Source organism: Rattus norvegicus, chromosome 3 (genome assembly GCF_021556685.1).
Source record: "Rattus norvegicus strain SHRSP/BbbUtx chromosome 3, alternate assembly SHRSP_T2T, whole genome shotgun sequence".
NCBI classification, from domain to species: Eukaryota; Metazoa; Chordata; class Mammalia; order Rodentia; family Muridae; genus Rattus; species Rattus norvegicus.
In genome coordinates, this window is record NC_141536.1 from 127,096,778 (window position 1) to 127,123,125 (window position 26,348).

Consider the following 26,348-nt stretch of genomic DNA (forward strand, 5'->3'; position numbering starts at 1 on the left):
ATTACCAGACTGAAGAACATCTTGACTTAATCTTAGAGGAGGACCAGAAGGATGATAAACCCAACACCCACCCCCAAGAGGAGAGCAACCAATAATGGGGGATTTAGAGTGATCAAGAACTAGGTGCAAGAGGCAGTTTGAAGCTGAGGAGTTTTTTGATTTTTATCCTGACGTTTCTAGATTAAAATACATGAATTGGGAAAAAAAACCTTCAACTGCTAGTAATCCCAAATATATAAGTAATAATTCTTGTTTTATCCAGGACATCTTCCTAATATTTTCTTTTATAGGTGAAAATTAAGAGCCAGTTGTGATATTTATCTATTTAAGCAGCACATTAGATTTGAAATCGAATGTAAAGAGTGGTAAGGAAAAAAAAACTTCCTAAAAAAAAACCTTAATGGTTAAGTTAGTGAATGGTAGCAATAAAGTAGAAATTAACAGCAAGTATCTGGAAACAGAACATTCAGTGTTTCTATCCCTGTTCTAACATTTAACTATCACATTAAATGATTTGCTTCATCCTATTATTTAATTTCTACATTTGTAAAATGAGGATTAAAAATTGTTGTGTGAAATAAATAAATATATGAGTATTACTTTTAAAAGTATCAGGATAAACCAGATGTGGTGGCATATGCCATTAATCCCAATTCTCAGAGGTAAAGGCAGTTGGATATCTGTGAGTTTGAGGACAGCCTGGTCTACAAAGTGAGTCCCAGAACAATCATCATCATCATCATCACCATCATCATCATCACCATCATCATCATCACCATCAAATATTAAGTATCAACCCCATAGTAGTCTATAAATACTCATTGGTTTTTTTTTCTTTGTTTTTGAGACAGTCTAACAGTGTAGCTAAAGGTCCTTCCAAGAATACTCCTCCCTCACATGATGCTGGTTTGATAAATGTAATAAATTTTAAAGAGGCTTTTTTTACACTTACATAGTTTGTGTTCACCCGTGCCTGCCCAAGCTCACAGTAAAGGACTAGATACTTGGTTTATGTACACTCAAGGAGACTGACCCCTTGACCTCTAAGAAAGCAGGATTTCACTCTTCCCTCTCCTCTCTCACTCCTGTTAGCTGCCAAGAGATCTCAGCTTTCTTCTGCCCTGGTGTTTTCTCTTTCAAATGCCAATAAATTGTCTTTAAGGCAGGCTGTGCTTTTTTTTTTTTTTTTTATTAACTTGAGTATTTCTTATATACATTTCAAGTGTTATTCCCTTTCCCGGTTTCCGGGCAAACATCCCCCTCCCCCCTCCCCTTCCTTATGGGTGTTCCCCTCCCAACCCTCCCCCCATTGCCGCCCTCCCCCCATAGTCTAGTTCACTGGGGGTTCAGTCTTAGCAGGACCCAGGGCTTCCCCTTCCACTGGTGCTCTTACTAGGATATTCATTGCTACCTATGAGGTCAGAGTCCAGGGTCAGTCCATGTATAGTCTTTAGGTAGTGGCTTAGTCCCTGGAAGCTCTGGTTGCTTGGCATTGTTGTACTTTTGGGGTCTGGAGCCCCTTCAAGCTCTTCCAGTTCTTTCTCTGATTCCTTCAACAGGGGACCTATTCTCAGTTCAGTGGTTTGCTGCTGGCATTCGCCTCTGTATTTGCTGTATTCTGGCTGTGTCTCTCAGGAGCGATCTACATCCGGCTCCTGTCGGTCTGCACTTCTTTGCTTCATCCATCTTGTCTAATTGGGTGGCTGTATATGTATGGGCCACATGTGGGGCAGGCTCTGAAGGCAGGCTGTGCTTTTAATCCCAGCACTTAATCCCAGGGAGGCAGAGCCAAACTGATCTCTGAGTTCGTCAATCAAAACTACATAGTAAGACCCTGCCTCAAAAATAAAAAAGATATCTAAAGTTGTCCTTGTATTTCCTTCTGAGTCCACCTTTTTTTCCTCAGTGTTTTGGTCTCAATGTATGAGAGCAGTGTCCCTGGAAAAGTGGCACTGTATCCCCTGGTGACACTGCGGGAACTCCATTGCCCTTTCACTCTCTGACTGTGCCTAACCACCTGCATCCTGGTAAATGCACTCTCAGTAGGGATGAAGGATGATCTGAATTGCATCCTGGGTAAACGGGCTCTCAGTAGGGATAAAGGATGTTCCGAATTTATCTACTCAAGAGGTAGACGTGTAACTCTCACTAATCCATTGCTGCTTCTTAGAACTGGAATCTTTGCTCAGGATAATGCAAGTACAAACAGCTGCTGAGATTTAGGTCAGCTCCCAGACTCCCTGCTGCAGCCCCAGGCTTCCCTTCTCAGGTTTGTTTCTTTGCTCTTTCTTTCTATTACGTAAACTTCTTCTGCCAGCCTCCCAATCCTTCCATATACTTTCACACCACCAGCAAGACAAAGACTAAAGTACATTAGTTGACTCACTTTCAAGCCCTGATGACAATACATTTTCCTTGGGAATCTGACCAAGACTAGTGGAATTAAAAGTGGTCGAGCTGCCATCTGCTTCACCCTGCTGTGTGTATGTATGTATGTATGTATGTATGTATGTATGTATGTATGTATGTATGCTGTGTCTCTGACCAGCTCTGTCACCATTCCTCATCCACCGGACTATCTGCATGTGTTTCCTGAGCAATGTACCAGTTTGTGGTTTACCTTACCATCTTTCTCTGAATTCTCGAAATGTCACTTTTTACTACAATTCATGAGCAGTGCCCCACCAGCTTCTCTCATAAAATGAGAGGTTTATTGATCTGAAACCAGTGAGAGCTTAGCACCGGCTTTCCCCCAAATACTTATGTTTAGACTGCAGGCACATCCCCCTTTCTGTCTCTCTAGGCACTTCATCCTACCCTATGTCTTTCAGTAGCACACAACCTCAACGAACATTCTTGTATAATTGGGGTTTTTATTTATTTCAGTTATTGATCATGTACCTGTGAAGTGAGCTCCATGAGCACAGATTTATTTTTTGTAATTAAAATCAACTCCAGAATAATTCGCAGTATTTGAGGGTTTTTTGTAGGGATGTTTCAAACATGAATATTAAATTAGCAATGACTCACGATTAAGGACTAAAAGCCTATAGCCTCTCTCCTGGCTGTTTTGGGGAATCTCATAAGAAACAACATCCTCTACACAAAAGAGAAACAAGCCGAGAAAGAAATTAGGGAAACGACACCCTTCATAATAGACCCAAATAATATAAAGTACCTCAGTGTGACTTTAACCAAGCAAGTAAAAGATTTGTACAATAAGAACTTCAAGACTCTGAAGAAAGAAATTGAAGAAGTCCTCAGAAGATGGAAAGATCTCCCATGCTCATGGATTGGCAGGATTAATATAGTAAAAATGGCCATTTTACCAAAAGCGATCTACAGATTCAATGCAATCCCCATCAAAATACCAATCCAATTCTTCAAAGAGTTAGACAGAACAATTTGTAAATTCATCTGGAATAACAAAAAACCCAGGATAGCTAAAGCTATCCTCAACAATAAAAGGACTTCAGGGGGAATCACTATCCCTGAACTCAAGCAGTATTACAGAGCAATAGTGATAAAAACTGCATGGTATTGGTACAGAGACAGACAGATAGACCAATGGAATAGAATTGAAGACCCAGAAATGAACCCACACACCTATGGTCACTTGATTTTTGACAAAGGAGCCAAAACCATCCAATGGAAAAAAGATAGCATTTTCAGCAAATGGTGCTGGTTCAACTGGAGGGCAACATGTAGAAGAATGCAGATCGATCCATGCTTATCACCCTGTACAAAGCTTAAGTCCAAGTGGATCAAGGACCTCCACATCAAACCAGACACACTCAAACTAATAGAAGAAAAACTAGGGAAGCATCTGGAACACATGGGCACTGGAAAAAATTTCCTAAACAAAACACCAATGGCTTACGCTCTAAGATCAAGAATCGACAAATGGGATCTCATAAAACTGCAAAGCTTCTGTAAGGCAAAGGACACTGTGGTTAGGACAAAACGGCAACCAACAGATTGGGAAAAGATCTTTACCAATCCTACAACAGATAGAGGCCTTATATCCAAAATATACAAAGAACTCAAGAAGTTAGACCGCAGGGAAACAAATAACCCTATTAAAAAATGGGGTTCGGGGCTGGGGATTTAGCTCAGTGGTAGAGCGCTTACCTAGGAAGCGCAAAGCCCTGGGTTCGGTCCCCAGCTCAAAAAAAAAAAAAATGGGGTTCAGAGCTAAACAAAGAATTCACAGCTGAGGAATGCCGAATGGCTGAGAAACACCTAAAGAAATGTTCAACATCTTTAGTCATAAGGGAAATGCAAATCAAAACAACCCTGAGATTTCACCTCACACCAGTGAGAATGGCTAAGATCAAAAACTCAGGTGACAGCAGATGCTGGCAAGGATGTGGAGAAAGAGGAACACTCCTCCATTGTTGGTGGGATTGCAGACTGGTACAACCATTCTGGAAATCAGTCTGGAGGTTCCTCAGAAAATTGGACATTGAACTGCCTGAGGATCCAGCTATACCTCTCTTGGGCATATACCCAAAAGATGCCTCAACATATAAAAGAGACACGTGCTCCACTATGTTCATCGCAGCCTTATTTATAATAGCCAGAAACTGGAAAGAACCCAGATGCCCTTCTACAGAGGAATGGATACAGAAAATGTGGTACATCTACACAATGGAATATTACTCAGCTATCAAAAACAATGACTTTATGAAATTCATAGGCAAATGGTCGGAACTGGAAAATATCATCCTGAGTGAGGTAACCCAATCATAGAAAAACACACATGGTATGCACTCATTGATAAGTGGCTATTAGCCCAAATGCTTGAATTACCCTAGATGCCTAGAACAAATGAAACTCAAGACGGATGATCAAAATGTGAATGCTTCACTCCTTCTTTAAAAGGGGAACAAGAATACCCTTGGCAGGGAATAGAGAGGCAAAGATTAAAACAGAGACTGAAGGAACACCCATTCAGAGCCTGCCCCACATGTGGCCCATACATATACAGCCATCCAATTAGACAAGATGGACGAAGCAAAGAAGTGCAGGCCGTCAGGAACCGGATGTAGATCGCTCCTGAGAGACACAGCCAGAATACAGCAAACACAGAGGCGAATGCCAGCAGCAAACCACTGAACTGAGAACGGGACCCCCGTTGAAGGAATCAGAGAAAGAACTGGAAGAGCTTGAAGGGGCTCCAGACCCCATATGTACAACAATGCCAAGCAACCAGAGCTTCCAGGGACTAAGCCACTACCTAAAGACTATACATGGACTGACCCTGGACTCTGACCTCATAGGTAGCAATGAATATCCTAGTAAGAGCACCAGTGGAAGGGGAAACCCTGGGTCCTGCTAAGACTGAACCCCCAGTGAACTAGACTATGGGGGGAGGGCGGCAATGGGGGGAGGGTTGGGAGGGGAACACCCATAAAGAAGGGGAGGGGGAGGGGATGTTTGCCCGGAAACCGGGAAAGGGAATAACACTCAAAAGGTATATAAGAAATACTCAAGTTAATAAAAAAAAAAAAAGAGAAGAGACACATCTTAGCCCTCTTGCCTTGCGAAACCCTATTGACCCATGATTTTTTAGATTGCAGTCTTATACAAAGCATATCCAGAGACACCCTATAGCCTGTCATTTATTGAAAAAGAGTCAGAGACTGTGACAGCACACGCAAAACCTGCACAGGTTCAAAGCAAAGTCCTAGAATGTAGAAGGTAAAGTGGACACAAAGTCCCAAACCTAACCAAGAAGCCATTTGCAATTGATTCTTGCTGCAACAAGGAAAACCAGTTTTCTCCAGTGGAATGAAGGGTATGTCAACCACACTGCAGACCAGGAGCCATGCCCCAGGAGTACTGACCAACCCAAAATGGACTCCATGAGGATTTTTGGCTGTGTATTTGCTCACTTTTTGTCTTGTCTTTCAGTTTTGTTGTACTGAGAGAGAAAGAGAATGAAGTTGGGTGGGTAGGAGGCAGAATCTAGCAGTAGTTGGAGGAGGGGAAAGAAGGAAGAATATGATCAAAATATATCGTGTAAAAAATAAAAAAAAAGAGGAAAGTAAAAAAACGGATAAATGGTTTCTAGAAATACAATTTGATAGCCACCAATATCAGATCCATGGCTACTGCTAAGTCAAGCAGGACGGTCCCTTGGGAAGCCTAAACTTTTGGACATGCCCTTTCCCTGAGAACCACCGCCCCCACTCCTTTTCTGTTTAAATTCATGATAAACTTTCCCCCTAACAAACTCCCAACTGTAGGTGGGAGAGGCTCAGCAGTTTGGAGTCTTACTGCTAGCCTAGGTGGAGTCTTACACCAAGGCTGCTCACAACTGCCTGCCTGGAACTCCAGATCTAGGGGCTCTCGACATCCCCTTGTGGTCACAGGCACCTGTGTGTATGTGGTGCAGAGAACCTCGTGCAGGCATGTATGCACACACATAAATAAGAACAAGTAGATAAATCTTAAACTCCCAAGTGTGTCTCATACTGGCTCATCTTGAAATGCTTTTCTGCAGTAAATTCATGAATCCCAACTTTACCTGAGTGGGAGTCACTAGAGAGAACTCAGGCTGTCAAAGGCACAGCATGGGGCTGTGTCTCTGGTCCTTGATTACGAAGGTAGTTTTCAAATTCAAAGCACTGTCAGATTCGATCTGAAACACACAAGCCCTGGCTCTGTAGCAAGCATGAATAGACAAACTTTTCAGGACACAATTACAGGACGGATCAATCTCATGTTTCCAGTACTTGTGTCTCCATAGACAAGATGCAAATTCCAAGGACATAATCTGTGCAGATTAATTTGGATTGCTGCTCATAAGAGAACAGAACCCTTCAGCTCAGGATCCCACTGAAACTGCTTCATTAGGATAAAGTAAGTTACCTCCTAGAGGAGGGATGTGGATACTGCAACACAAAGCCAGCAAAGGTGCATGGTCCGCAATGCTTTAAATGTAACCTTGCCAAAAACTAGAGGACCACACGGGATGTCTGTCCATGGTATTATGATATGTCTGTTACGTGAACTCTTTTAGTTTACTTATTTAGTTTTGTTGTCCTGTCCGTTTGTTTTGGCTTCGTATTGTTTTGGAGACAGTATTTTACTCTTTAGCCCAGGTTGGCATGGAATTTACTGTGTCACCCAGGTTGACCTTGAACTCCCAGAAATCCTCCTGCCTCCGCTTTCAAGTGCTACAGTTACAAGCAGCATAACGCATGCCCAGTTATTTCTGCGCATTCGGTATACTTTCAACAAATTTCAAGCTTATCATTTGTTTTGAAATGTTAGCCCTTATTACTTATTAGTTTAAAACTAATGCAATTTATTCATCTATTATAATATAGGGAAGAATTCTGATAAAATTTGGGAGGAATTATTTTTTATTTTAATTTTTTTTAGTATGGGGATGTCATTGAAATGAGGTGACTTTCATATTTATCTCATTTTTAAAACCCTTTTATTGTGGAGAGTTTTGAAGACAGCAGTGGGAGTAATGTGTGCAGGAATGTTCCAGACGGCAGTGAATGTGTACTTTATCTGAGTTTACTCTGCTGTTCTCACTTTGTTAACGGAAGCTTCGGCCGCCCGAGTCTCGTCTTGGCTGCCTCTGCCCCAGGCTTTGCCAGGCTGTTCTAACTTGCACAGTCGGCTCGCCTGCATTCCAGTTCCCTGGCTCAGCACCATCCCCAATGTGCTGCAGCCTGTTCAGCCTCGAGGCCCAAGCACAGGCCCCATGTCCTCGGAAGTAAACATTTTCCCAAAAGCAATCCATGGACCAAGGAGTAGAAATGCTGTCTGTCCTTTATGCTAGTTCCAAGAGGCTTCCTGTAACCTTGCCACGTTCTCAGAATATCAAGTCCTACCTGTTAACAAAGTATCTTTTACATAGGCCTTTCCTTTTCCCTAGCATTATTTTTGAAAGTTCTCACATTTGCCTCCTACAGTAACCTGTGCAAATATTCCCTGCTCCTACAGCCTCTGCATTCTGAGTGAAGACCTGTACTAAGGCTGACACTGTCCTGTCATAACTTTCGGTGACAGTCAAACATATGGTTTACACAATGCGCATGTGGCAGAATTTTTAGATGCCAGTCAATATAACTATTGCTGTAAAAGACTAAATCTGCTTTTCTACAGAAGTAGATACCAAAATGATTTTTTTGGTATCTGTTATGAAATATAATAGGTGAGGAGGTACCTGGTGGTTCCATGCCAAGGTGCCCCCTAAGAAATCAAGCCATGTATATTATGGGGTTTATTTGGAGGAAGGGAGGGAAATGAGGACCTGGAGAAGGGGTTGAGGCAGATAAGTGGACATGTAAGACAGCCAGACAGATGGGAGCAGAGTGGTGAGGGCAGAAAAGGGGGGACAGAGAAGGACAGGAAGGGGGAGAGAGAGGTGGCCAGGAACATGTGGGAACAGAGAGAGTGCTGGAGTGACAGGCAGGGCAGACCTATTATATGCAGCCCACACTTGAAGCACCAGGTGAAGGTGGTGGTGGTGGTGGCAGGTGAGGATGTGAGCCTTTGCTAGGTCCCTGGGAGGAGCCTAGTGGAATCCTGTAAGCCAACAGTGTAGGTGATTAACTGAATTACAAAGGCAAGATGATGGCAGGGGTAGGATAAGGAAAAGCCGTTGACAGCTCTAGCTGAGGTCACCCAGTAAGAGGGTACTCACCTAGCCAAAGAAACAAACACAAAGCCAAAGAAGCAAACAGAAGACAAAAAGGCTTTCAAAGCTAAAACCTTGACTCAGTGCCATCACCTCATCACTACAGCCACAGAACTCTTCTAGAAAAACCTTGCATACTGCTAGCCCCAACCAACTCAACCGATGGAACAAGTGCCTGTCTCTGTGGACTTTCCCTACGTCCTGTGAGAGCCTTTGCTGTTACCTATTGCCAATGTAATCTCAGCTTGTGCTCTCCCTCCTGAATTTTCACTATTAGGAAAAGGAAAAAACCAAAAACACAAAACTTTTAGTTTTGGACCCATGAGATATTTCTCCAACTGCTATCTATCCTGACTGCTGTTTTTGTAGTGGTGGTGGTGGTTTTGGTTTTTTTAGTTTGTAGAAATTTGTCCTAGGACCTAGTCTCATCCTCCTCTTCTAATTTTTTTGTCTACTTTTTACTATAACATATTTGATAAATTATTTCTCTGCCAGTGAAATAAGCCAATTTAAGCCATATTAGATTATATTAAATGCAGGTCTATCAGAAAGGTGCTCTGGGGGCAATATCACTGGCCCTAAGGGATAAGGCCAGGGAAGTCACCAAAAGATGAGAGAGGGGAGCAAGTGGGAAGAAAAAAAGAGAAAGGTCATCACAGAGATAAGAGAAAGGAGAGCACTAGGAGACCAATATGTCTGGATTATAGAGGGAAGAGCCTCTTGGGGAGGGGCAGCCCAGCCTCTGGGCTGCACAGTTTAGAGTTGGGAGCAGAGTATGCCGGGTAGGGACTGAGGGATGCTGGGAGAACCTGAAGACCAGGGCTGCTTTGATAAGTAAAATATGCACCTCAGTTCCTTTTACCCCTGGGTCTGAAACTAAACAATAATGAACCCTTTTTATCTCAGAGATAAGAATTTTAGTTAAACGTTGCTTAGCTAGAAAGAAAGAGGAGATGGGAAATGTAGAAGAAACAAAGATGTAAGCTGCTCTTCTGAGAACTATTACTAAAATCTAAAGTATGCTTTAGGAACTGAATACAGGTAACTTCACCTAGCCAACCTGATTCCCTTGCTTTCCTCAAGTCCTGGTGGGCCGCCATGCTAGTCATGGGTTCTCTTCGCATATGTTGGCAACTGAATTGGCTCTCAGCACCTTGAGAGGTGAGAGGACACCTCAGCCTCCAGGAAAGCTGGTTCTCTAATGGGAACCAGAGGTCAGAGGGCAGCTCTTTTTAGCCTACTGTCTCTAATGGGAACCAGATGCTTCCGACCGAGGCCTGCCATCTGCCGGCTCACCTAAGGTTTCCAGCCCTGGTTCTTTTCAGACTACCCAGCTGTACAAACAAACTTTTATCTGTGAGCTTGTGGGAGACAGATCTGTCTTCTTTTCTGTTAGGAGAGCCTGGCTGTGTTGGTTCCAAGGTTTAACTCATTAGAATAACTATTATACAAAGGTGTTTCCCCATCCCCCAACCCCACTTTCATTCACTTTTCTTCACCCTCAGGAAAACTGCTGAAAAATTAGCAGGGGGTTAATCCACTGAAAGTTGGAGCAAATGAAATCCACGTGAAATGAGAATGCATTAAAGAGATCTGTAGGTTTGACCGAGCAGCACATAAAAATCAGTCAGAGTGGTCCATACTCGTAATCTCAGCGTTCTGAAGGTGGGAAGATCAAGAAGAAACACACACTGTTGAGTTCTGGAAGTCACTACCGACCTCTCCAACTAGCATTTCACATTTTTGAGTCTCATTTTCCTTTGCAGATAAAATAAAGGATCAAATTGTCAATGCAGAAGAACACGGCTTTCATCTCAAGGGGAGTGAGAAATAGTTTATTCTGGAACCAAGGCTGAATGGCCATTACCCCAGAACAGAAGATCTAGGTTACCACAAATACAGCATTCCAGTGTGTCACAGGTTCATGATGTCTCTGTAGTAAAACAGGAAGAAAACCATAAATCAGGGCACTTTTCAACATCATATGTGTGGATTATAGAAAAGTGGGGTAAACCCCGTCACAGGCCTCAGATGCTATATGATAGCAATTTTTAGCCTTTGGGTTAATAGAAGTTAGGGGTCTGTCTATATTTTCCAAAAGAATTTACCTAATAGTCACAAGGATGTTAGGCCTGTTGGAAAAGATTATTCTCAATGTTAACATTTTCTCTGGGCTCCCCACAAGTTACCTAGCAACAGTTTATATAGGTCTCTCTCTCTCTCTCTCTCTCTCTCTCTCTCTCTCTCTCTCTCTCTCTCTCTCTCTCTCTTTCTCTTCTTCCTCTCTCCCCACATGCTCCTTGCCAGCCTCTTTCCTTCTTTCTCTTCTCTCTTGCTGTCCTTCTCTGTCCTTTCTCTGTCTCTACTCCCTTCCCCAGACCCCCTTCTTGTGTCCCGAATAAATTCCCTTTTATACTAGACTCTTATGGGGGGAGGGCAGGGAGAGAGGATGCCTCAGTATGGATAGGCCAGCTAAGGTACCCCCTCTTGCTGCATCATACCACATTCTATAAAACGTATTACTCGATGTCAAATAAAACATGTATTTTTCTGAGCAGTTATATTCTTAGCAGTCAAACCCAGATATCTGAACCAATGACATATGTCCCCAGTCTAGCTCCCTGAAATCCTAAGGGTCTTTAAATTTTGGTGTAACTAAGCCAGAAAATAGTGAAGTCTGTGGGCATCAATTTCCCCTTTTAAAAACGTTCATCTGAAGTTAGAAAAACTAGGACAAGAAGAAATTTCTTATGGCTTTGTATAAAGCTCCTCTATGCTATACCACTACCACCACAACCCCGACCCTCAACATTTTTTTGTGTGTGTGAGGCCCTTGTGTAGCACAGGCTAACCTTGAACTTGCTATGTAGCCTAAACTGGCCTTAAACTTCCTATTCTCTCCATTTTGGCCTCTGTGTTCTGGGATTAAGGATGAACCTGTTAAATTTGACTCTAGGGCTATTCATCCTCAGTGGGTTTAGGATTTGAGATTTGTCCAAGATTACATGTTTAGTGTGTAGCAAAGCTGGGACCCAGTCATAGGATAGCGAACTTCCAAACTCGTTCACGTATCTTCATTTTTTTCCCCAACTCTATATGATGAAAAGTTTCAAACATATAGACAACTTGGAAACAAGATGCCGAGAGTGGGGTTGCACTTGGACTCTACGTCCAGCACTTGGAAGACAGAGGCAAGAGGATTATCACAATGTTTGGACTAGGATACTCTACACAGTGCTTTCCAGAGCAACCAGACTCTGTCTGTCTAAAGAAAGGGGTGAAGAGAGGGGTGAAGGAGAAAAAGGAACTCGTGGTTTTTATCAGGAACACAGTTCCTAACATAACATTCTACACAGTAACTAACATGCTAACAGTATGAAGGCTGAGTCACCATGACCTGACCACCTCTCAGTACTGTTTACTGGGATGGAGTTTCCAATTCATGACACCCGTCAGACCATAGCATATGCTAACACTTCACACCTAATTTCATTGTATTTGCTTTCTGACTTGTCTATCAAGCCATTCAGTCATGCAGTCATAACCCTATCATCCTTTTAAAGGTCATTTGGAACAGCTTCTGTGGTGTCATACTTCTATCTTCATAAGTGCAGTGGTACGTAGGTTAAGCTTGCATGTGCAGTCTGGCTTGTCCTCAACTATGTTTGAAGTCCCTGGTACTTACTATCAGAGATACACACAACAGGGCAGAGCTGGAAGTCAGCTCTAAATGATAGTGGGAGGGTTAGAGGAGACACATAGTCAGTACTATGTCAAATGGCTAAGAAAAAAAAAAACAGTCACTGATAACTATTAGGAAGAAAATAAAGGAGTGATGTTGTAAAACATATTGCAGACCAGTGGAAGGGGAAGCCCTGGGTCCTGCTAAGACTGAATCCCCAGTGAACTAGATTGTTGGGGGGAGGGCGGCAATGGGGGGAGGATGGGGAGGGGAACACCGGTAAGAAAGGGGAGGGGGGAGGGGGATGTTTGCCCGGAAACCGGGAAAGGGAATAACACTCGAAATGTATATAAGAAATACTCAAGTTAATAAAAAAAAAACATATTGCAGAGAAAACAATATTGGACTATGTCAAGGAAGATGTATCTCATAGAAGATGTGGCATTGGGAGTATGTCTCAGAGAAGGAGGGAGAGAAACATCCTTGTCAAGACCTGGAGGAGGATAGAGAGCACAGATACTCAACTCCCAGGAGCTCCCACGACAGAAAGAAGCTTGGCAAAGGCTCTCTTGCCTTCTCTTCCTCAGGATCACCACTGCCACACCCAGTAGCCTTGTGGCGCATTTGATAACTAGTGCAGTTTTTTGGTAAATTGAATCCCTACATCCTAACTGTGATTGTTGGAAGTAGCACTTCGGGGGCTTTGCCAGTTGCTCTCTAGACAAAGATAAACAACTCTAAGAACAGTTTGGACACACAGAAGCCCCTGAGGCCTCCAGAAACAAGCAGGGCCCTAAACAGGAGTGTTCTGATCTTTCACTAACTATGCAAGTCTAGAGAACAGGCTCAGGTTTCATCCAAAACAACCAGTGGTTTCTTATGCTTCTCTTTTAACATCATAATTGGCAGGCTGTAGGCCAAATGAATGTTAGTTTATCTTGTGTAAATGGTTTAAATATGTGTTTTAGCTTTAAAATGATCCAAAACCAACACATTGCCTTGCTTTCAAGTGCCTTTTTGACCTGCCCTCGTTAGAAACCAGAATAATTTATGGTTATATAAGTAAAATGCCCCCATCTTTGGAGGGACCATTCTGCCCTCTGTGATTCCAAGATCATGAGATAGGCCCCCTCTTTTAAGTCAACTTTTTCTTTAGTTGTGAACTACGGAACACATGCTTCAACCTTTACTTTTATGGTGTTTTAAAACCATGCCATGAGTAATACCCAAAACATGAATATTAAACCAGATTCGTATCATAACTGATCAAGAGAATGTTTGGATTGAGTCTGTGGTCAACTGTGTTTTTTTTTTCTAGTTCATTCTACAAGTATAGAACAATTGGACTAGGAAAATCCAAAATATTCCTAGAAGCAATTAAGCAGAATTAATTGAGATAAATAAAATGGAGATTTTTTTTCATAAAGTCATATTTACAAAAAGCAAATTCCTTAAAGTATAAGAGTATTTCTCTGAATTCTCAGAATATGACTTTTGCTCATACAAATATTGGTACACTGTTCTGTTATAACAATAGTTGTAGAAAATATCATGTCAGATACTGTTATGCTCCACCTCTATCCTAGATCCTCTCAAATCCCAGCCCTCATTTCTGTGTCAGCCTCCAGTTACTGTGACAAATACCTGAGACAAACCCACTTAAAAATAAGAAAGGTTTGTTTTGCTTCTTGATCTCGCAAAGTTTGGACCATTGGTTTGGACATGTGGTCACATGATATACTGCAGCAGGAGCATGGCCATGTGTGAATAAGGAAAGGAAACTGACCAAGGACTCTGTCCTTGAAGATTGCACCCTTCTTGGTGAGCTAACGTCCTTCCAATAGGCCCCACAGGCCCATACTTCCCGACAGAGTCATGGAATGAGGAGCAAGGCTTAGTTCATGGACCTTTCAGGGATCTTTAAGAGCCAAATGACAGTGTGTGTGTGTGTGTGTGTGTGTGTGTGTGTGTGTGTGTGTGTGTGTGTGTGTCTGTGTCTGTGTCTGTGTCTGTGTCTGTGTCTCTGTATATGTGTGCTTTCTTTACCTTAACTTCTGTGAATTTTGTTTTTAGTAGCCAGCACCTGTGGCTCTCTTTGGCAGTCATTCCTGGGCTTATAGAGCCGTTTTTCCCACTTTGCTGGGAACTGAAGTCTCCTGACAGTTAGAGCTATACCCCCTCTCCCCATGAGAGGCTTCAGGGTCAACCGGGAGCTGATACTTAAATATAACTAACTATCCAGCCCTTATCCTCAAAAAGGTAGACATTTAGAGGCATATGGTGCATAAGTATGATCAAAATACATTTTATACATATATGAAAATGTCACAATGACACACATCACTATGTACTATTAATATATGCTAATACAAACTAAATTCAATAAGACTGTTAAGAGAACTATTTACCATTATAATATCATTTATAATTATTTATAATTACTTTCAAAATTACCATTATAGGTGTTCTTTGTTTCTTTGAATTACTGTTTGATGTCATCTTTTCTAGCTAATGATCCCTGTATTTTGCTTTTAGTTTTGAAAGATGATTTTTTTTTCATTAGCCATATGGTTATTTTTAGATTTTCTCACCATATTGTAAACTCTGAGTTTTGGGTTTTCTTTCATTTCCTTTTTTAAGATTTATTTTATTTTAAATCATGTGTGCATGTTTGCGTGTGTGTGTGTGTGTGTGTGTGTGTGTGTCTGTCTGTGTGTGTGTGTCTGTGTGTGTGTGTCTGTGTGTGTGTGTCTGTGTGTGTGTATGTTTGTGTGTGTCTGTGTGTGTCTGTCTGTGTGTGTGTGTCTGTGTGTGTGTATGTTTGTGTGTGTCTGTGTGTGTCTGTCTGTGTGTGTGTGTCTGTGTGTGTGTGTCTGTGTGTGTGTGTCTGTGTGTGTGTATGTTTGCGTGTGTCTGTGTGTGTGTGTCTGTGTGTGTATGTGTCTGTATGTGTGTGTGTGTCTGTGTGTGTGTGAGTGTGTGTGTGTATGTGTCTGTGTGTGTATGTGTCTGTGTGTGTATGTGTCTGTGTGTGTGTGTTTCTGTGTGTGTATGTGTCTGTGTGTGTGTGTGTGTGTGTGTGTGTGTGTGTGTGTGTGTGTGTGTGTTGGGGGGTGGTAACCTTGGAGACCACAGGTGTCTGATCCCTGGAGTTTGAGTTACATGGGCAGGTAAGTGGCTAAGCACTACAGTTGTGAGCTGCCTGACATGGGTGCTGGGAAGTGAACTTGGGTTCTTCTGAAGAGTGACACATGGTTAACCGCTGAGCCATTTCTCCAGCCCTTCTTTTTTCCTGTTAAAAAAAAAAGAAATCTTTGATTTTCTTCAGCTTCTTTTGGCCCTAGGATTGTTTTTCTTTAATGGCTTTCATGGATTCTCTCTTTTTTCATGGGTTTGCCTAGGATGTATCTAAGTATGGAATTTAAGTGCTTATCCTAATCAGTTTATTGAGTTCTTGTTCAGGTAGTGTTTGCATTACGTTTGGTAGTGTTTAGCCATTTTTTTTTAATTTTGAATGGAGGTCTACCAAACCCTCGTGGGATCCCGCAGAGACTGGGACCCTGACTGCAACTCTTCCCTTTCTTGTATTCTACCTGCTCCCTGTATGTAAAGGTGTAAACCCTTAACTGACCCTCCCGAAAGTCCTTTCATAGCATATTATCTACATTCACCACTTGTCTCAGGATTTGGTTCTTGTCGTGTAAGATCTGAGGTGACATTCATCTGCTCGAATCCATCCATCTGGAAGAGTTTAACCTAGTCATTAAATACCTTTGAGGGACTATTGTGTGCTACAGAAACATAGATCTCTAGGCAAGTGGAAATGGCAGAGCTGTTGAGTTCAGGGCCCAGGTTGTCTTTGGCTCAGGTTGCTCTGAAAGTCTAAAGGAGAGCATTACCTAGGACGAGTATGCATTTCAGGGCACATCTTAGACATTACTAGCTAGCACTCTGGAAAGCTGGAAAATAAGGAAAACTAATAAATATCCATTGGAAAGTTCTATCAATCACCCAAACTAATTGAATAAACCCTTTCCTCCCCAAGTTACATTTTGGTCATGGTTGTCTTGATGCAGCAATGGACTTATTATAGTATTTATAGTACTTATTTAAGTACTATAACTTAATAACTTAATAACCTCTTTCTAACTTGCTACTTAAGCCTTTACTGTCTTCTATTAGTACTACTACCCTGGAAAAGAGCAAATCTTTATGACTTAAATCTTTAGGGACATTTGAGATCCAATGGCTCAAGGAAATTACAGTTCCAGATAGAACTAAGGTTACATACAAAATGATCTTTGACACAAAATTTTACATTTATTTATTTAGTACATATGGTTTTTTTCCCTGCATGTATGTCTATGCATAACATGTATGCCTCGTGCCTGCAGAGACCAGAAGGACATGATGAATCTCCTGGAACTAGAGATACAGATGGTTTTGAGCCCACCATGTGAGTAGCAATTGCTCTTAACAACTAATCCATTCCTATGGCCACAAATGATGACACTTTAAATTATTGAAATGTAAAAGACTATGGACAGAATACTTGTATGTATTAAAAGAAGATAGTATAGAGTCTTAGCCAAAAACAGTTTTAGGAAGAAAGGGTTTGTTTTTGTTTGGGTTCATAGTTTGAGGGTACACTCCATCATGTTGGGGTGGGAGAAACAGCCTCTTGTTTTTAATCAAGGTTATCCCAGCAAGTACTCATATTTCCTGAGCCTCCCCCTTTGCACCAATTTGCCAGTCACCTTAGATTGTAAGGACAACCTCCCACCAGTGAAATGAGACACAATCACCATTGTGTCAGGTATGGGGTGTCATCTTAGCTCCCAAGTTTCTTCTAGTCTGGTTTTGGTCTTGGGGCCCCCTTTTACAAAAAGGATGGCCTACAGTCACTTTGATTATGTGTTCCATTGTGCAGCAGTGAGATTGCTGGTTTTAACAGTGAGGAAGGCATGCGGCCCCTGGTTACATTCTCTCCACAGTGAGGAAGCAGAAAGAGATGGGTGCTGGGACTCAGATCACTTTCTCCCTGTTATTGGGTCCGGATCCCAGCCAGGGTGAGTCTTCCTACCTCAATTAGCCTAATCTAGAAACTCCATCACAACCATACAGAGATTTATCTCCTGGGTAACTCTAAATCCTGTCGAGTTGACAACCAATATCACATATGTTGTCTTTCACGTTAGTAATTAGTGTGTCTGAAAGTCTCCTAAGGAAGACCCCAGACTCAGACAGTGTGCAAAGACAAAGAGTGTTTATTCTGCAGAGACAACCAGCATGCGGGGGTCAGCCATTTTCAAAATGTCAACCTCTGACAAAGGCAGAGGCCTTCTTATAGGGAGCTAGGGAATTCTCTAAAAGAATTAGATATTCTAAAATTTCATTGGTGGATGGATGCTAGGGGTGCACAGATGGTCAGTGGTCTATATTTCTATGTCATAAATGTTTAACCATAGGATGGGATGGGCTGCCCAGCACAGATGGCCCATTCTAAGATAAGATATTTCTCCATTTTTGTTTTTATCTCCAGGCTGTTCTTTGGAAGGGGGTTTTATGACCTCGTTTCTGGATTTTATGGTCAGTTCCTGGACCTGGTGCCTATGGCCTTCTTTTCAAAACTCAGTCCTGGTCTTTAAATGGAGACAAATGGGCTTTATGTTGTCCTTTCAGTACCAGGTTTCTGAGCAGAGTGATGACCTAGTAATGTGATTCATGGATCTGGAGTTCAGGGGAGGAATTCTGTCTTGTGCATATACCTAAGAGCCAGAGACAAAAACAACAGCTCATATTCAAACCCATGAGACTAAAGGGAGGAGCGATGAAGTAAGAAGAAAGCATCAGGGCAGGACATGGAGAAGCATACCTGTGATCATAAAACTTGGAAAGTGGAGGCAGGAGGATCAGGCCTTTAAGACCATCCGCTGCTACCTAGGGGGTTCAAGGCCACCTTGACCTTTGTGAAATCTTGTCTCAAAGAATCAATATATGAAAAGAAGTGTCGCTGGGCAGTGGCAATGCCCCCTTTAGTCCCTACTTCCTGAGGTAGAGACAGGTGGATCTCTTTGTCCCCGGGCTAGCCTGGTCTACAAAACAAGTTCAGATCAGCCACACCTTTTACACAGACAAACACTGTCTTGAAAAACCAAACCAAACAGAAAATAAAATAAAAAAGAAATGAAAGAAAGAAAAGAAGTGTCAAAAAGTTTAGCATATATTCCAAGTATATATCGCTGTACTCACCCCCTCAGTGAGCCAAAAAATGAAATAAAAACAAAGGCATAATTAAAAGGAAATGGAAACCATATATAGTTAATGGATGCTCTGGCATGATATGAACATTAAGAAATATATACATACATATGTACCTATATCAGGCTTCTAGCAACTCTTGGCTGAACCAGATTCCAAATGCTACCAGCAGAACACTACCATCACATTCAGGTACATTCTTATGATGCTATACAATATACACTGAAAGAACTGTTCTAGGATGTAATATACCTCGGACCACCAAGAGTGGAGCTGAGGCTCAGCCAGGAGAGGTCACTGAGATGCTCCCATCACACAAAGGGAATACATATGTGTACTAAGTGTTTTTACGTGGCTAACTATCAGAACAATGTCCCAAATAGTAGAAGGTGGATATAGTAAGTCTGCAGACTTAGACTTCTTGTGAATGACTACGTGTTGGAAGCCCTGTTGGGCTCCAGGAAAACCATCTGCTTGAATATAGAGACAAGATGCTAAACCATACCATGCAAGCCCATTTATTTGAAATCTTTGCTCATTCTCCTTGAATCAGCAGAGTGAAACCCACCAGGATGGAGTACCTCATGGCTGTATTTTGGGAGGTTGTGGAATTTGTAGGAGGTGGGGTTTAACTGGTAAAATTAGGTCACTGTGGCTTGCCTTTGACCATCGTCAAAGGCCTTTGACCCTTCCCTGGTCCTGGAATTTTTTGCTTCCTGGCTCACTGCCTTATGCTCCTACCTGCATTCTTGCCTCACCATGATGGGTAAAAATCACTCTGAAACCATGGGTCAAATTAACCTCTCCTGATTCAGTTGTTTCTGCAGGAATTTGTCACTGCAGTGCATGAGTAGCTAGTTAGTCCAGAGCTTACAGACTCCTGAAAGTTACATTTGATTCATGAGGATTCTTTAATTGCCTATGCAGAAGCTTTGAAGTGTGCATCAGATCTTTTCCTCTTCTGAGGTATTCATTGACTGCTACAGATCACCTTCTTTTTTTTTAAGCTACTTTTTTTAAGACTTATTTGTTTATTTATTATAAGTACACTGTAGCTATCTTCAGACACACCAGAAGACTGCATCAGAACTCATTAAAGATGGTTGTGAGCCACCATGTGGATGCTGGGATTTGAACTCAGGACCTCTGGAAGAGCAGTCAGTGCTCTTAATCACTGAGCCATCTCTCCAGCCCTACAGATCACCTTCTAAGTACTGTTTTCACTATATTCCACATGTTTAGTAAGTTTGTATTTTCATTTAGTTTAAATTTTTTTGAGGTTTATTCTTCGATCCCCGTGTTTTGAAGAAGTGTGTTGTTTACAAATATACTAGGATTGGTTGACAAGATTATCTTTCTGTTATTAGCATCTAACTTAATTCCAAATTGGTCTGAGAGTGGTAATTGTATAATTTCTATTTTTTTAAATTTGTTAAGACATATTTTATGACATAGAATGTATCTGTCTTCATGGATTTCCTATTTGAGCATGAGTAAGATAAATTAGGGTTGTTTGACAATGTAATCTATAGATAGAAACTTCTTGTAGGTAACTGATGATGCTGTTGGACTTAATTATATACTTCTTTACTTCCTGTCCCCTGGATCTGTCTATTGTTGAGATAGGACTATTGAAGTCTCACTACAATAAAGAATTTGTCTAGTCCCTGGGTGTTCTAGAAGAGTGTGCCTCACATATCTTCATGGCCTGTTATTAGATGCATGCACATTAAAGGTTATTGGGGTTGGGAATATAGCTCAGTTGGTAGAATGCTGCCCAGTATGCACAAAAGCCTGAGCTCAGTTTCCAGAACCACATAAACTGAACATGGCGGTAGATGTTTATAATCAGAGAATCTCAGGTCAAGGTTATTCTTGGGCTACAGAGTAAGTTCCAGGCTGGGCTGGACTATGAGACTCTGCTTTTTAATAATAATAAAATAATAACAATGATGATGATGATAATAATAGTAATAATAATAATAATGGGGCTAAAATATGGGTCAGCTATTTAGAACACTTGTTATTCTTGCAGAGGGCCTGGGGTTGATTTCCAGCATCCATTTGGTGGCTCACAACCATCTGTAACTCCTGTTCCTACAGATCCAGTGTACTCTGACCTCCTTAGGTGCCAGGCACACATGTGACACACAAACATATGTCAGGAAAAACACCTTTTTCACATAAAATAAATAAATCTTAAAAAAATTAAAAAGGGACATAATAATGTCTTCTTAAAATGTTCATTCTTTATCAGAGTACCCCACCCCTCTCCATCCCTGAGAAGTCTCCTGGCAGGTCTGTGCTGTGTGAAGTCACTGCACTACTTCTATTTCTTGACTAGTGTGATCATGGTGGATCTCGCAATACCCATCCCCCCCACCCCCACCCCCGCCTTTATGAGGTGCTTTGGATGGAAGCCAAGACTCCAGGCAAGAATTCTGCCACTGCTCTACACTGTGCACACTGTGGACATATATGGCTTTATATTTAAAATGCACACAGACAGCATATATCTGGGTCTTAGGCTTTGACAACTTTGTCTTTTGATGTATTCAGGGCATGGATTCAAGAGATAACACTCTCACTGGAGTAACAGCTACTGTACTTGTTTTCTCTTGCTGCCCTTGTTTGATTTTCTCCTGTGTCTCTCTTCCATACTTTTCCTGCATTGTGATTTTGATAAATAAAAAAAAAAAAACAAACCCTTAATTCCATTTTCTCCCTCTTCGTTTCATATAATGTCTGTATTCATAGACTTTTTCTTAAAGTATTTATAGTAATTATAAAATATTCCCAATTCCTCTCTTTTGATACTTGTATCATTCTGATATTGTCATTGTTATATTCAAAGAACTGTTATGTTGAATAACAATCAAGAATTTTTTAAAAGGGCTGGCTCAGTGGTTAAGAGCACTGACTGCTCTTCCAGGGGTCCTGAGTTCAATTCTCAGCAACCACATGGTGGTCACAACCATCTATAATGGGATCTGATGCCCTATTCTGGTGTGTCTGAGCTACAGTGCACTCATACGTAAATAAATGTTAAGAAGAAAGAAGGAAAAAAAGAGAGAGAAAATTATCCATGTTTTCTTGATCCCTGGACACGTTGGCAGCTGATGTTGGTTGGAGATTACCCTGGACATAATGCAGGAAGGTGGTGACTGCAAAGAAAACAAAAGACTCTGGAGTCAATCAGCTCCTGGCTCCATTTTTTTAAATGAAAAATGGAAAGTACATGCTGGAATACAAATTCTCAAGATGATCAGGCAAGACAAAGTAAAATTGATTATCTTTACCAACGACAGCCCAGCTCTAAGGAACTCTGAGACAGGATACCATACCATGTTGGCTAAAACTAGTATCAATCACTACACTAATAATATTGAATTGGGCACAAATACTACAGAGTGCAGAAAATACTACAGAGTATACACACTGGCTATCATTGACCCAGGTGATTCTGATATTATTAGAGGCCTGCCAAACCAGACTGTTGAGGAGTAAACCAGGAAAGTTTTGCTTACATAGAACTTTGTCAGAGTTCCTTTAGGAAGGAAGGAAGGAAGGAAGGAAGGAAGGAAGGAAGGAAGGAAGGAAGGAAGGAGGGAGGGAGGGAGGGAGGGAGGGAGGGAGGGAGGGAGGGAGGGAGGGAAGGAAGGAAGGAGGGAGGGAAGGAAGGAAGGAAGAAAACGGCCTACAACCTTACCTATAGCCTAATGTGATAGAGGCATTTTCTCAGTTGGCATTGCCTCCTCTGAGATGACTAGCCTGTGCAAGTTGACTTATATCAGTAGGCAGAACAGGAAGCCCCCTAGAGTCTGATGATTTGGACTCCGTCTGTAGGAAGTCTGCCCAATGCATGGACTAGACATAGATTCAGCCCTGAGCTTCCTTCACAAACCTGCACAGACCTTTGAACTTTGACTTTGTTCCTGTTGGTTGTTTGTTTGTTTGCCATGCAGAGAGCAGATACTGAGCAACGCCCCCCACCCCCACTCCCCAGCCATGTTCAGGTTCTAGTCGCTGCTAGGATCCTGTGGCAAGTCACTTCCCTCCCGAAACTAGAGACCAGAAGTTCCTTCTTATTTTACTCAGAGACACTGGGAAAATGTTAACATCTAAAGACTGTAATAAGCAGCTAAGCTTGAGAACAATAGTCCAATCATTCCCAAATCTTGTGGATTGTAAAAGAAAGATCAAGGTAGCCACCTTGTGGTTGCTGGGAATCGAACGCAGGACCTATGGAAGAGCAGTCAGTGCTCAACCACTGAGTCATCACTCTAGCCCCAAATGATCATGATTTTGATTCCACCAAACCTTGAATAGTAGCAGAAGTTGGGAGTTAGAAAGTCCAGAAAAACTCAAATGAAAAAGATTACTTTTTCTGAAGTATTTTTTAAGTGTGGGTGCTGTATGTACGTGAGGGTCAGTACATGTGCCAGGAAGCATGTGTGGAGGTCAGAGCACATTCCCAGAAGTCAGTTCTCTCCTTCCACCTGGGATGCAGTTCTGGTCCTCAGGCTTCCATAGGATGCACTTGAACCTGCTGAACCATCTCACTACCACACGACTTTTAAAAAGTTTTATTTGTGGCTCTCTTCTCCTCCCTGTTCCAGAGATCACTGCATCTTCGCATGCAGTGCCAGCCTCGTCCCGTAGACAAGATGGTGAAGGTCAGTTTGAACGGATTTGGCTGTATTGGGCACCCAGTTACCAGGGCTGCCTTTTCTGGATCTGACAAAGTGGAGATTGTTGCCATCAATGACCCCTTCATTGACCTCAACTACGTGGTCTACATGTTCCAGTATGACTCTACCCATGGCAAGTTCAATGGCACAGCCAAGGCTGAGAATGGGAAGCTTATCATCAACGGGAAGCCATCATCATCTTCCAGGAGAGAGATCCTCCTAATATCGAATGGGTGACGCTGGTGCTGAGTATGTCGTGGAGTCTACTGGCATCTTTAACACCATGGAGAAGGCCAGGGCCCACTTGAGGGTTGTCATCTCTGCCCCTTCGGCCAATGCCCTTATGTTTGTGATGGGTGTGAACCACGAGAAATATGACAACTTGCTCAAGATTGTTAGCAATGCATCCTGCACCACCAACTGCTTAGCCCCCCTGGTCAATGTCATCCATGACAACTTTGGCATCATGGAAGGGCTCATGACCACAGTCCATGCCATCAGTGCCACTCAGAAGACTGTGGATGGCCCCTCTGGAAAGCTGTGGTGTGATGGCCATGGGGCAGCCCAGAACATTATCCATGTATCCACTGGTACTGCCAAGGCTGTGGGCAAGGTCATCCCAGAGCTGAACGGGAAGCTCACTGGCATGGCCTTCCGTGTTCCTACCCCCAATGTATCCGTTGTGGATCTGACATGCCACCTGGAGAAACCTGCCAAGTATGATGACAACAAGAAGGTGGTGAAGCAGGTATCTGAGGGCCCATTAAAGGGCATCCTGGGCTACACTGAGGACCGGGTTGTCTCCCGTGACTTCAACAGCAACTCCCACTCTTCCACCTTTGATGCTGGGGCTGGCATTGCTCTCAATGACAACTTTGTAAAGCTCATTTACTGATATGACAATGAATATGGCTACAGCAACAGGGTGGAAGACCTCATGGCCTACATGGCTTACAAGGAGTAAGAAACCGTGGACCACCTACCCCAGCCCAGCAAGGATACTGAGAGCAAGAGAGAGGCCCTCAGTTGCTGAGGAGTCCCCATCCCAACTCAGCCCCCAACACTGAGCATCTCCCTCACAATTCCACCCCAGACCCCATAATAACAGGAGGGGTCTAGGGAGCTGTCCCTTCTCTCTTAAATTCCATCAATAAAATTTGCTGCACCCACAAAAACATTTATTTATTTATTTATTTATTTATTTATTTATTTATTTATTTATTATGTGTGGGTGTGTTTGTGTGTGCTTGTGTGCCTGCTCATGTATTTCAAAGCTAGATACACACCCTTACAGAAGTCAAAGGTCAAATCTTTGGACTGTGTTCTCTTTTTCCACCATGGGTTCCCAAAATCAAATTTAGGAGGTTAGGCTTGCCCAGCAAACTTTGATCTGGTGAGCTATCTCACCAGCAAGGCGAAAGACTTTAATGCTTACTTGCTAGTCACTATTTTCTGTTTCCAATATCCTACTCTCCAGAATCAGGCCAAGTGAAACCCTATAGTTAAATTTTCAAAGAAGTGAGAACTGTTTTTGCACAGAAGGCTGTGCATATGGACCTAGGAAATAAAGGGACAAAAAAAAAGGAAATAAGGAAGAGGTGAGCAGAGTGAGGTGAAGAAACTGCAGGGAACTTACCCATCTGCCAGTAGAAAGAGGTAGCCAGAAGAGAGCCTATTTCTGACAGGATGGTTTGCTTCTGATGTACAAATTAAGATATAACAGGTATCACCATTCATACCGGTATCCTTACCATTTTCTAGGCAGATGAAGAAGGATAAGGAGTTCAAGGCCAGTCTCTCACAAAAGACCATGACACAAAGAAGCAAACAACAGGGGAGACAATGCCCAAGTTAGGTATCTTATGCCACCAAGAAAAATGTCAGGGCCAGGAATGGGTTACATCTTGTTAAAGCATTGGCCAGATGTCTCCCCTGAATCTCCTCAAACATCACAGGCTACTGAATGTTCTCCACAACATGATGGTAAGGTCCTATTGATGAAGACAACACTTATGTATGTCATTAAACATGGCGGTGGAGCCTATTGACTACTGTCGATGCAGCTGGGAAGCTCTCTTCATGTTACCACAGGAAAAAGGTAATCATCAATATCAGCCAGCTACAAACCCTCCTGGTGACCTACTACATCAGCCTGCCTGTGAGACATTCTGGTGCACTAGTAGAACCAATGTTCTAGTAGTTTATGGAAGCAACCGATACCCCCATTTGGATTTAAGGTCCACTTTATGAGATGTCTCTTGAACTTGACACCAGTGAAATGTCCAAGAACCTGAGACTAGAAATGTCATGGGTCTGGGAGAAAGCCTAATGGTATTTATTATTCTGCTAAAGGAACATAGCAATAACATGACTGCTGAAGAAAAACTGTGTCTATCCAGAGGCCAGTGCCTTGCTCAGCCTTGTCAGAGAAGCTTGTTCTCCAAGTAGATGGGAACTAGAGAGAGGCCCACAACTGGACAGTGAGTGATGCCACATGAATTTACAGAGATGTGGCAGTGTGCACAAGGCTTGCACAGGTTCAAACCATATGGGCTCCCAGAACCTAGAGGAGGAAGTGGATATGGGACTCCACCCCTAGCCAAGGAACCATCTGCAACTGATAACCACTGGCAGAGAGAAAACCAATTTTCTCCAATGGTGTGTCCCTGGGTATAACAGCATTCCAGAACAGGCCTCGTGTTCAGGATCAGCTGACCTATACAAAATAAACTCAATGGAGGCTTTTGTGAACTTTCTGTCTTATTTTGCTTTGTTTGGGCATTTTTCCCCCTTACCCAAGTTTTGCTTGTTTGTTTTGATTTTTGGGGGAAAAAAGACTATTAGACTTTTCACAATTTTCTTAGATTTATTTATTTATTTATTTATTTATTTATTTATTTATTTATTTATTTATTTATTTTATGTACTGTAGCTGTCTGTCTTCAGACACCCTAGAAGAGGGCACCAGATCCCATTACAGATGGTTGTGAGCCACCATGTGGTTGCTGGGAATTGAACTCCGGACTTTTGGAAGAGCATTCAGTGATCT

The 26,348-nt window shown here is 42.2% G+C and overlaps 1 pseudogene across 1 annotated transcript; it reads left to right on the top strand.

Annotated features, from left to right (window-relative positions):
- The first annotated feature begins 23,247 nt into the window (after positions 1-23,247).
- Gapdh-ps87 (Glyceraldehyde-3-phosphate dehydrogenase, pseudogene 87) lies at positions 23,248-24,450 on the top strand (annotated as a pseudogene). Its single transcript, XR_015683846.1, has one exon. The product of XR_015683846.1 is annotated as a Glyceraldehyde-3-phosphate dehydrogenase, pseudogene 87 (transcript).
- Positions 24,451-26,348: the final 1,898 nt, after the last annotated feature.